Source organism: Harmonia axyridis, chromosome 3, assembly GCF_914767665.1.
Source record: "Harmonia axyridis chromosome 3, icHarAxyr1.1, whole genome shotgun sequence".
Taxonomy (NCBI): domain Eukaryota; kingdom Metazoa; phylum Arthropoda; class Insecta; order Coleoptera; family Coccinellidae; genus Harmonia; species Harmonia axyridis.
The window spans coordinates 61,571,999-61,582,534 of record NC_059503.1 but is presented as its reverse complement, the minus strand read 5'-3'; positions in this window follow the sequence as shown (position 1 = coordinate 61,582,534).

The window sequence follows — 10,536 nt, the reverse complement described above, 5'->3', positions numbered from 1 at the left end:
TATAATAACAAAATAATTGATTAATCAGAATTATCCTTAACAACAATGGTCTTCTGTCGAAGTGATGGTTGTCAACCTACTTGATTGAATACGAAATTTTATGATTATTCGCAGCAGTGAAAACAGCTCTGCTAAATGAAACAATAGACTTTACACAAAATATATACACTATGCTCTCAACAACTAACTTATACAGGGTGTTTCCTAAACATGCGGCAAAAAGGGGGTTGTTCCTTGGACTATTCTAAGAATATTTTGTCCTTTGATGATTTTTGAAAAACCTATTTGTTTCGAAGATATAGGGGAAACAAAATTTCAGATAATAACATTTTATTATGAAAAATTACATGAAAATTCAACTCAACCTACAAAAACTGTTGAAAATGACCACCTCTAGCCAGCATACAAGCATCCAATCTTCTCCTCATTGACTGCCGAACCCTTTCAAAAACACCAGGATCATTTCTTATTAAGTTACACCCAGCAATGATCCGATTTCGCAAGTCTTCCACATTTTCTACTGGAGTGGTATAAACTAATGATTTTAGATGGCCCCATAGGCCGTTTTTAGTAATTGGAATGTTGTTAAACAAATTTAAAAATAAATTGTACCTACTTAGTAAACACAGTGCGGTACGCATTTTTATTTAAACTATTATTAATTTGAAAGATATGAAAAATGTTGTTCGCCCTGTTCCTTCGAAACAAAGAGGTTTTTCAAAAATCATCCAAGGACAAAACATGCTTAAAATAGTCCAAGGAACAACCCCCTGAATTTTTGCCGCATGTTTAGGAAACACCCTGTAGATGTATCACTAAAAGTTACTGTAAACCACTTCCAGCAAACCAAGTTCTTAAAAACTTGTGCAGTAATGAGAAACGACGAGAGAGTAACACAAAAATAAAAACTGAAATAGTATACAGCTATAAAAAAGGAAACCAATGTGGAAATGAATTACAAAGTAATGTTGAAATAATAATAATAATGGATTCAATATTTTTGATAATTCATTGTTAAAAGTCGATTAAGAGAAAATAAAACATAAATTACTTGAATACCGGTAAAACTATATTTGGAGATCCTAATAATGATCAGACTATAAAAGTTGAGACATGTAAACTCTTCACCCGCGTAAACACCAAAAAATAATTCGAAACGCATCCTGGTTTAATAAATAAAATATCAATAAGTCGCTTCGTATACGCTCATTTTTCGCCGAACAAGTCTGTGTCAATTTGAATTTCGCGACCGTTAAAGTCCGTCGGACGATCTGAAGGAGGCAATAAGAAGAGATAAAAAGATCGGAAGACGTCGTCGCAGCCGGAGAAAATAAGTGGTGGCGTCTCCCGGTGCCACCGAATACTATGCGATGAATCCGACCGTATAACTCTGTCTTTGACACTGCCGAAAAATGTCCGAGGACCAGGCGCCGCAGATCTACAGAAACCGATAAGGACCATCCGCCGCATGGGACGACTCGTACCGCCACCAGACGATCGGTCCTAAGGGTGCCACGGATCAGCGGTTTCGGCCGGACGGGCAGATCCGGTCGGGTTCGATCACCTGGATGCTTAATCTTGGTCTTATTCATATCGGAAACAATCGTTACGTTCACATATCTGAGAGAACCGGGCAAAAGATAACCTAGCTGGCAGTAATTATATTAAAATAATATTTTCGATGATTTATTTCTTCCTCGAATACACTGAAAATCTTATAAAAATAATAGTCCTGAATTAAAACAACTTATAACTCTTATAAAAGTTTGTTGCGATTTAGCAACGATGAAATATGTCTACGAAATAAGAAACACACTGCTTAGAAGTCATGCTTTTGCATGGAGACCAAAAAACTAAACGGGCGAATAAAAGGTCCTATTTCCATTCGTATTTTTGTTTCTATAAGTAAAGAGTGTTATTTTAGAGCTATAGAACCTTAAATTGCCATAAAACAACGAGGTATTATTCGATTCACATGAAGATAATCTTGTGGCATAACATTTTGAATATGATTTCTGGCATATGATCGCCACGGCTGGCTCGGATGTAGTCCAATCTGGACGTCCAATTTTCGATGACTTTTTCCAACATTTGTGGCCATATATCGACAATAACAAGGCCAAGGTCAAGGGTTTGTGGCTTATACGCATAGACCGATGACTTTACATAGCCCCACAGAAAGTAGTCTAGCGAGCAAGATCTTGGAGGTCAATTCACAGGTCCAATATGTGAAATTAGGCTGTCACCAAACGTGTCTTTCAATAAATCGATTGTGGCACGAGATGTGTGACATGTTGCGCCGTCTTGTTGGAACCACAGCTCCTGGACATCATGGTTGTTCAATTTAGGAATGAAAAAGTTAGTAATCATGGCTCTATACCGATCACCATTGACTGTAACGTTCTGGCCATCATCGTTTTTGAAGAAGTACGGACCAACGATTCCACCAGCCCATAAAGCACACCAAACAGTCAGTTTTTCTGGATGTAACGTTGTTTCGACATACACTTGAGGATTAGCTTCACTCCAAATGCGGCAGTTTTGTTTGTTGACGTAGCCATTCAACCAGAAGTGCTCTTCATCGCTAAGCCATCGGTAAGCCAGGGGGGGCCATGCCCCCCCCTGAGATTTTGATTGCTGAATTTTTCAGCACAACACCCGCAATATTACTTTCTCAATCCAAAGGACATAAAAAAAGGAAAGTAATGGATTCTCTACAATTTCCCGATTTTCAATGGACACCATATCGTTTTTCAATCATTTTCATTTTGCCCCCCCTGAGAAAAATTTCTGCGGATGCCCATGCTGAAATGACACCTAATTTTATACATTTTATATCTTTGACTAGTGAAAACTTAGATTTATTGATTGAGAATCCTTGTATGATTGTACTACATTTTTTAGTTTGTAGCTTGTTGCTGTGTTTCATGACAGTAAGATTTTGTTTTGTATATATATCATTTCTTTTTATACATGAGTGTCATTTCAGGACAGCTTGATGATGGTATAAGTTTCAGCCGAAATCGATAGCTGAATAAATATAATATTTATAACCAGTGTGTTCTTCTTCTTTTTTTATATTAAATTATATGTACATACTGATGGAGTTCTGTTCTTTAATTTTTTCATTTTACTTACAGGTTTCAATATTTATTATGAAATTATGTGACTCAATTCGTTGATTTAAAAAAAATAAACTCTTCCGTGAATATTCAGCACGCATATTTGTGGTACCCTTCAGTGAGGGAATATCAACATCAACCCCTTGCTTTACCGCCCCTGACACCACGGCTGGTTGCAAATTCAACGAGATCCCAGAGATGTCCAATAAAATTTGCATAGAGCGGTGCTACCAAATCATACGCGGTACCATCTCCTCCATTACCATGCCAACCACGTCGCTGTAGGTAGGAGTCTTTTGAAGTACCTCCATGGTACCGAACACGAATAAATTGCGATCGGTGGGTCCAAAATTGCGAGGACGATGAATGCGATAAACGGGGCGGAATAAGAAGATAGGGCGCCAGCTACAGAAACGTTTATTCGGATTTCTGCAAACGGTCAACCGTTTAACGACGATTATTCAGGTATTTTAATGGATTTTTTTCTGCTTTTATGCTGGTTACGTGCACTTGGCGTAGACGCTTCATTGAACTGGTATAATTTGGGACATATACTCTTCCTGTGTGTTTTTCAGAGATGACCTCGTGTAACCATGCTTAAACAAACTCGTACGTATCGAAATAAAAAAAAAACAATAACTTACTTCTGCTATTTTCATTTCTATCTACGACAAGGATTTCGTCACACCATGACATTTTCTGGTGAGTATTATAATACTGAGTTTTGAAAATGTTTGGGCATTGCTTAAATACTAACAATTTGTACAGAAAATATATTAGAAAAAAATACCAAAGGGTACTGAAGAGAATTGACAATATTTTCAAAAATGTTCAATAGAGGGGGGATCGGTTCAAGTCTATTTGTTAATTTAATGAAAAACAAATAATTTATTTTTTTATGCCATCTATTGATTTCTGAAGTCTGTATTAGGTTGAGTCTTAAGTCTGAAGTTCTGATTTTCAATCTGTAAAATTTCAATATTACAAACAAAATTATGTCCTGTATCTAATGAATGTTTTGCATATGTGAAATTTATTTTTGTATGAATGTAATATTTTTTGTGCACCTTAATTCTTGTCTGGAAATCTGGGATGATCCTGTTTGGTCTACATATACGATTACGTGTTAAACTAAATTGAAAAAAAAATTCTCAGATATGATAACATATAGGTAATTTTCAGGGGGTAGCTCCCGGCTTGACTGCAGTTAAAAAGAGGGTTGGTTTAAAAAATTTAAAAAAGTTAGTCAAAATTACTATAGCCGTTGAAAATATGTGTCAAAACACCAAAGTATCTGATGTGAAAAACAAAACTGGAAAGCAAAACCGGGGTAATTCAGTGATATATTTATTTAAGACCCAAGAAAACTACTTCTTTTAGATATTATCAAACCTTTTTACAGTGCCTGAAAAGCTTAGATCTTATGACTTTCGGCATTCATTCACAAGTTATCATTAATTTAGTCAATTATTCAGATTCACAAAAAAAATATATGAGGGAAGAGAAAACAAGATAGTGTACTCATCCAATAGATTTCTTTGGTGATGAACTAGCGACCCAGTGAGGTTGACTCCGTTTAGGGAAAATTCCCTAATTGTTTTTCTTAGCATAGGGTCGGTACTTCGGTAATGACCCTTGCCAATTCTAGCGAAGATGGAGATATAGGTAGTTTTAAAAGAAGCGAGAATGGTAATAAGAACCTTACAAATATTAGAAATTGAAGTTTAGACTGTATACAAATTTTCAATCTTTCGTTACCTTGGATGTTAGCGGTTTCTGACATATTAAAACGGTAATTTCACAATTTTTTCTCGAAATCATCATCAAAAATTGAAGAATTGTGAAAGCCCCACACAATTTGAAACAATAGATCCAACAAAGTTTGTCGATTGAAATAAAACTTTATATTATGCTCTAATTGCTTTTCTTGCTTGCATTCAACATAAAAATGAAATTTCAACCTCACGTCGAATAAATATAAAATATGTGGCTCAAAAAAAAAATGAAATTCCTGTATAATTATCTATCTCACTGTGGAATTACGCATCCGCCAAGGAATTGTAACAATATATATGTGCAAGTCAAGTACCACAGGTTAATTTATATAGGTACTAATGATTTCTTGTAATTAAATGTTTTGTTTTTGATATTTTTCATTAATTTCTTCGCCAAATGAAATGTTTCAAATGAAATATTATTATTTTGGTTTATTTTTAGATATTCAGCATTTTCCTTTTTTTTCCTTTGTAATTTAAAGGAATATATTATCATTTTCATTTTCAAAATCAAGTATTAACAAACAAAAAAAATGTAGATTTTATAAGAAACAAATTCCACATATGCGGAACATTCATTATATACAGGACATAATTTTGAAATTCTACAAATTGAAAATAAAAACTTCACACTCAATATATTGAAAACTTTTAAAATTAATAGGTAAACATATAGATGAAAAACAAATTTCATCAAAAGATTCAAGACCGTGGCTAAAAAGAATGTACTTTATTTTGATGATTGTCGCCATCGAATTATTTCAGTTCAATTTTGAATCCATATCTGACTGACTGTAAATTATCTATTGTGGATCGTTAATCATTCAATGATAGAAAATTTGGAAGAAATTGTTGATTGATTGGTTATTGTTGATTATCTTATAGCACATACATATTTCTGTTTTTCATGAAAACATACATACAGTGTGGAACAGCCAAATGGAATAAATTCGATAACGGATAAATGAGGGCGTGTTGGGAAAAACGCTTGGACACGTCGATTTGTATTTTCAACTGCGCATCTTTTTCAAAAAAAAAAATTATATAGGGTGCGTCATGTGACAGTGGCCAATACCAACTTTCTTATTTTAAACGCAAGCCCCTGTATATTATTAATTTTTTGGATTCTTCAGAAAATTCTAGATATAATTCATGTACAATGTCCTATACCTATCTTCAACTGTTTCGGAAATATTAAGTATTTTCAGATTCTGTGTCCGTGTCTTATCTCCATAACCAATCATTTGTAGAATGGTTATTTTGTGCATTTCTGTTGAATGAACCATTTTTCTGATATTATTACGTACAGTTAACGAAATTCAAACGACAATAGCACTGACACTAATCATTACTGTCATGCAGGTAGACAACAAGTTGCTAAGGCTACAAGTTTTATACGAACATAAAGAAAACTGTTTTTATATTTTTTTTCATTTCATATCAGTAAAAAGAAACGCAGGAATGGTTTTTGTTTACTTTCTCATTATCAAGAGCTAAATGGGAAATAAGTATTGAATGTAATGTAGCGAATTTGTGAGATAAGATAATTTTCTATTGTTAATGTTAATTTTTGTAATAAATCTGAAAACACTTAATATTTCCGAAACAGTTGAAGATAGGTATAGGACATGGTACATGAATTATGTCTAGAATTTTCTGAAGAATCCAAAAAAATAATAATATACAGGGGCTTGCGTTTAAAATAAGAAAGTTGGTATTGGCCACTGTCACATGACGCACCCTATATAATTTTTTTTTTGAAAAAGATGCGCAGTTAAAAATACAAATCGACGTGTCCAAGCGTTTTTCCCAACACGCCCTCATTTATCCGTTATCGAATTTATTCCATTTGGCTGTTCCACACTGTATATGTTTTTGTGCTAATCTTGTTGGAATTATTCTTGAGTTTTTATTCATACCTTTTTTTTATTTCGACATGTGTTATACATTATATTTTGTAATAAGAATATAGAATAGGATAGAATAGAATAGAGTTTATTCAAATATTACATTGATTGTTTAAACTCTAGGAAAAACTGTGAGTTATTTATAATAGCTGTTTACAGTTGTTTTAAATAAATTTCACTCTTACTAAAACAAATTGATAAAGATTGATTGATTTGTTCAACGCGCCATAAAAATGGTGTTATCTAATTTATAATAACTCATCATCACTTCTGAGATATTGCGAATTTTTTTGCATTTCATTGCTCTTCTTCTAAATAGGTCATAATCATGAAACGCAGAATATTGATCGTTTAATGTGAAGGTTAGCTCTAACGGATAGTTTCATGTCATAAATAGGGAGGAATTAGTATAATTCCCAGAATTGAATTCATTTTGCAATGATTCTGATTATTTCTCAATGAAAATTTCTGAAAATTAACTGTTTGAATCATTATGTTCCAAAGCAAATATCGAATCGATAATGCAAGACGAACAACCAAAGAAGCTGACAAAAATTGAAAGCTTGAGCCTAGCAAGTAGGAATTCAAGAGTCAACATACAAAGAGCGATGTCGTCAAGAAAGAATATCAAATCAGGTGTACCACAAGGATCTATATTAGGCTTCCTACTTTCAAAGAATGTTGTTTCAGATATGCGCCGACGATTAAGCGATCTTTTTTGGATCTAGATATTTTCAGTAGGTTCCTACCCACTTGAAAGAAGCAAAACTGATTATAACTATATAAATTGAATTTATATTGACAGGTCAATTTTAAGCCCTCTTAAATAAATACAAGAGCTTAAATGTATGTTTTCATTTAGGCCTTTTATGAAGATATCATCTGGGGTTACATTTCAATTCACTCCTATCCCCCACTATCCGGAAGTTACATTTCGAATTGACAACATCCCCTTTGGAACAATAAATCGATAACAGTTTTTTGATTGTGAGATCCCCAAGCGCCGAGTCCATTTATTCCTTATTCATATCGGGATATCACCAGGGGTCACGTGGCTTTAACAGCCAATAACAATTAGCCACAGTTTCGGTACATTAACAGCCACCGACCAGAGCAAAGTGCGTTTTTTGGCTCATCATTTCCGCGTAGAAGCAGAGCGTCCCATCTCTCTCGCTCCGACGCGAAGCGACGCGCGACTGACAGAGAGGGCGCGACTGGAAGCGCAGCGTGAGTTGCGGATTTTCTGAGAGAGCGAGCAGTTGGGAAAAAGCCATAAAAATTTGTCACATGGAGGGTGGCCCCGGCGTGGGGTTGCGACGCAACAATTACATCCCTGCCGCTGTGACGATACAGCTTCCGGTTGTATCTCGTCACTGCGCGACTTCCGTTTCGCGAATTAAAGCGGAGCGTGTGCATGCTAATGCGAGAACATCGGGGTGAGGCGATTCTGGGACACGAGTTGTTCGGAATGAAGAAAATGCAAATTGAATCGTTTACGCCGAATGTCGCACAAAAATGAAATTTTGTGACACTATAATAATAATAATAATAATATAGTTTATTTGCTAACTGGTACATAGAAACACAATATCACATTCAATGTATTGAACACCTCAAAAATAAAATCATAAATGCTCCTAAGCTTCCAAGACAAACTAAGGTAAAAATTACACAATACAAATAAACCAAGAAATGAGGTTGCAGTTTCAGATGAAACGGCCGCCTGTAAATTATTAGCAGAGTCTCCTCATTCAGAGCTATCTGTCGTAAACAAACTTCCCTCCTCCTCGTGTCGCACATCATCAGTGAAAAAAGAAAGGACATGCTCGGTAAAGTTATCATCATCGGGGGCAGTATGTCGCAAATCAGGAAAATTTTGTCCAAAATCGGGGGCGTTCAGTCGAAGATCAGGAAAATTTTGTTACAACAACAAGCAAATTTCATGGAAATCCAGATCAGGTAAGTTGATTTACTATACAACAAAAAGTTTTTCTGTCATTTTCCAGTATAAATCTTTTAAGTTTATTTTTAAATTGCTGCCAGTTGTTAATCTGATGATGATGATGATCCAATAACATGTAGTCCCTTACATAAACCAAAACTCCATCATTCTTATTCACATTTCCCATATTGTACAACAAAACATATCCGGCTCCATGAAACAACTGTACAGTGCATCCCATTTTGGGTGAGACAGCCAGGTTTCTCGCTTGTTATTCAAGATAGAGCCTTGCGGTTTTCACGTTCCTGTCCTACTTTTTCGTGAAACTCAAGTTAGTCTAATCAGATTTTGCATAACTGTTTCCGTTCAAGAGATACAAGGTGATTTTGGAAATTGATACTTTTCGGACCCCTCCTTTATCTCCGAAGTTATTAGAAATAATGCTGACGTGAAAACTACGTCTGAATCACAATTTTGCGTAGAATCCAGTGGCGTACTCAAAATTTTTTTTCGGGGTATGGTTTTGAAGATTCCACACAAACCTATATTTTTTTTAATGGAACACCATGTATATCATTTTTTCGTTGAATTCCTTATTTTTTTCCCTTCAAAATAATGTAAAGTAGGTAGGTAGGATGTTCAGAAATGTTGAAAAAACACTAAAACATCAAATAATGATAATTTTTTGTGAATGGGCCATGCATTTTCTATGTTTCAATAAGAGGATTATTAATTTCGATTTTTAAAACTAGTAGGTCATTGATGATACAAACTTTCTTGTTGTTATTATGGCTACTATGCATTTGGGAGCATTGTTTTATCAAGTAGGCATTGGAGGGAAAAAAACCAATCTGATCTAGCTGTCATCGCTATGAATTATTGTTATTATTATTGATTCTTCTTTTATATGGTAAATCCATTGCCCATTAACAAGAAATCATCATTATTCGATATTTTAGTGTTTTTTAAACATTTCTGAACATCCACCTACATAGTATCATACATCATTTTGAAGGAAAAAAAATAACGAATTCAACGAAGTAATGATATACATGGTGTTCCATTAAAAAAAAATATAGGTTTGTGTCGAATCTTCAAAACCATACCCCGAAAAAAAAAATTGAGTACGCCACTGGATTATTCGCAGAATTCTGATTCAGACGTAGTTTTTACCTCAGCTTTATTTCTAATAACTTCGGAGATAAAGGAGGGGTCCGAAAAGTATCAATTTCCAAAATCACCCTGTATCTCTTTAACGGAAACAGTTATGCAAAATCTGATTAGACCAACTTGAGTTTCACGAAAAAGTAGGACAGGAACGTTTAAACCGCAAGGCTCTATCTTAAATAACAAGCGAGAAACCTGGCTGTCTCACCCAAAATGGGATGCACTGTACATCCTCCAAATATATTCTACTTGTTCGATCTTGTTGTCTTTATTGTCCTCACTTCCACCCTAAAGTTCCTTGTTCAAATTTTTATCTTTCACATGTCTCACTATGGTCTGGAAGTTCTATTCATCTGACTACAGACCTACTTTCGGGTGCTTTCTTAGATGCATGAGAAGTTTCGATAGCTGTAGTTTGTGGTTGTCGAACTGTGTTCACATTTCTGTTCAGTAAGGTTTAGCAGATCTTTATTAATCTCAAGGTTGGCGTTAGGGATGAAACTTTGAAGCGGCCGTTTCAGGCGTCTCTATTTGAGGGGCGACAATTGGACCCAGTTTGCTAGCCGCTTTTTAATATTTCATCCTTTATTTTTAAAAATAACATAACATTGTTCCATTCTTCT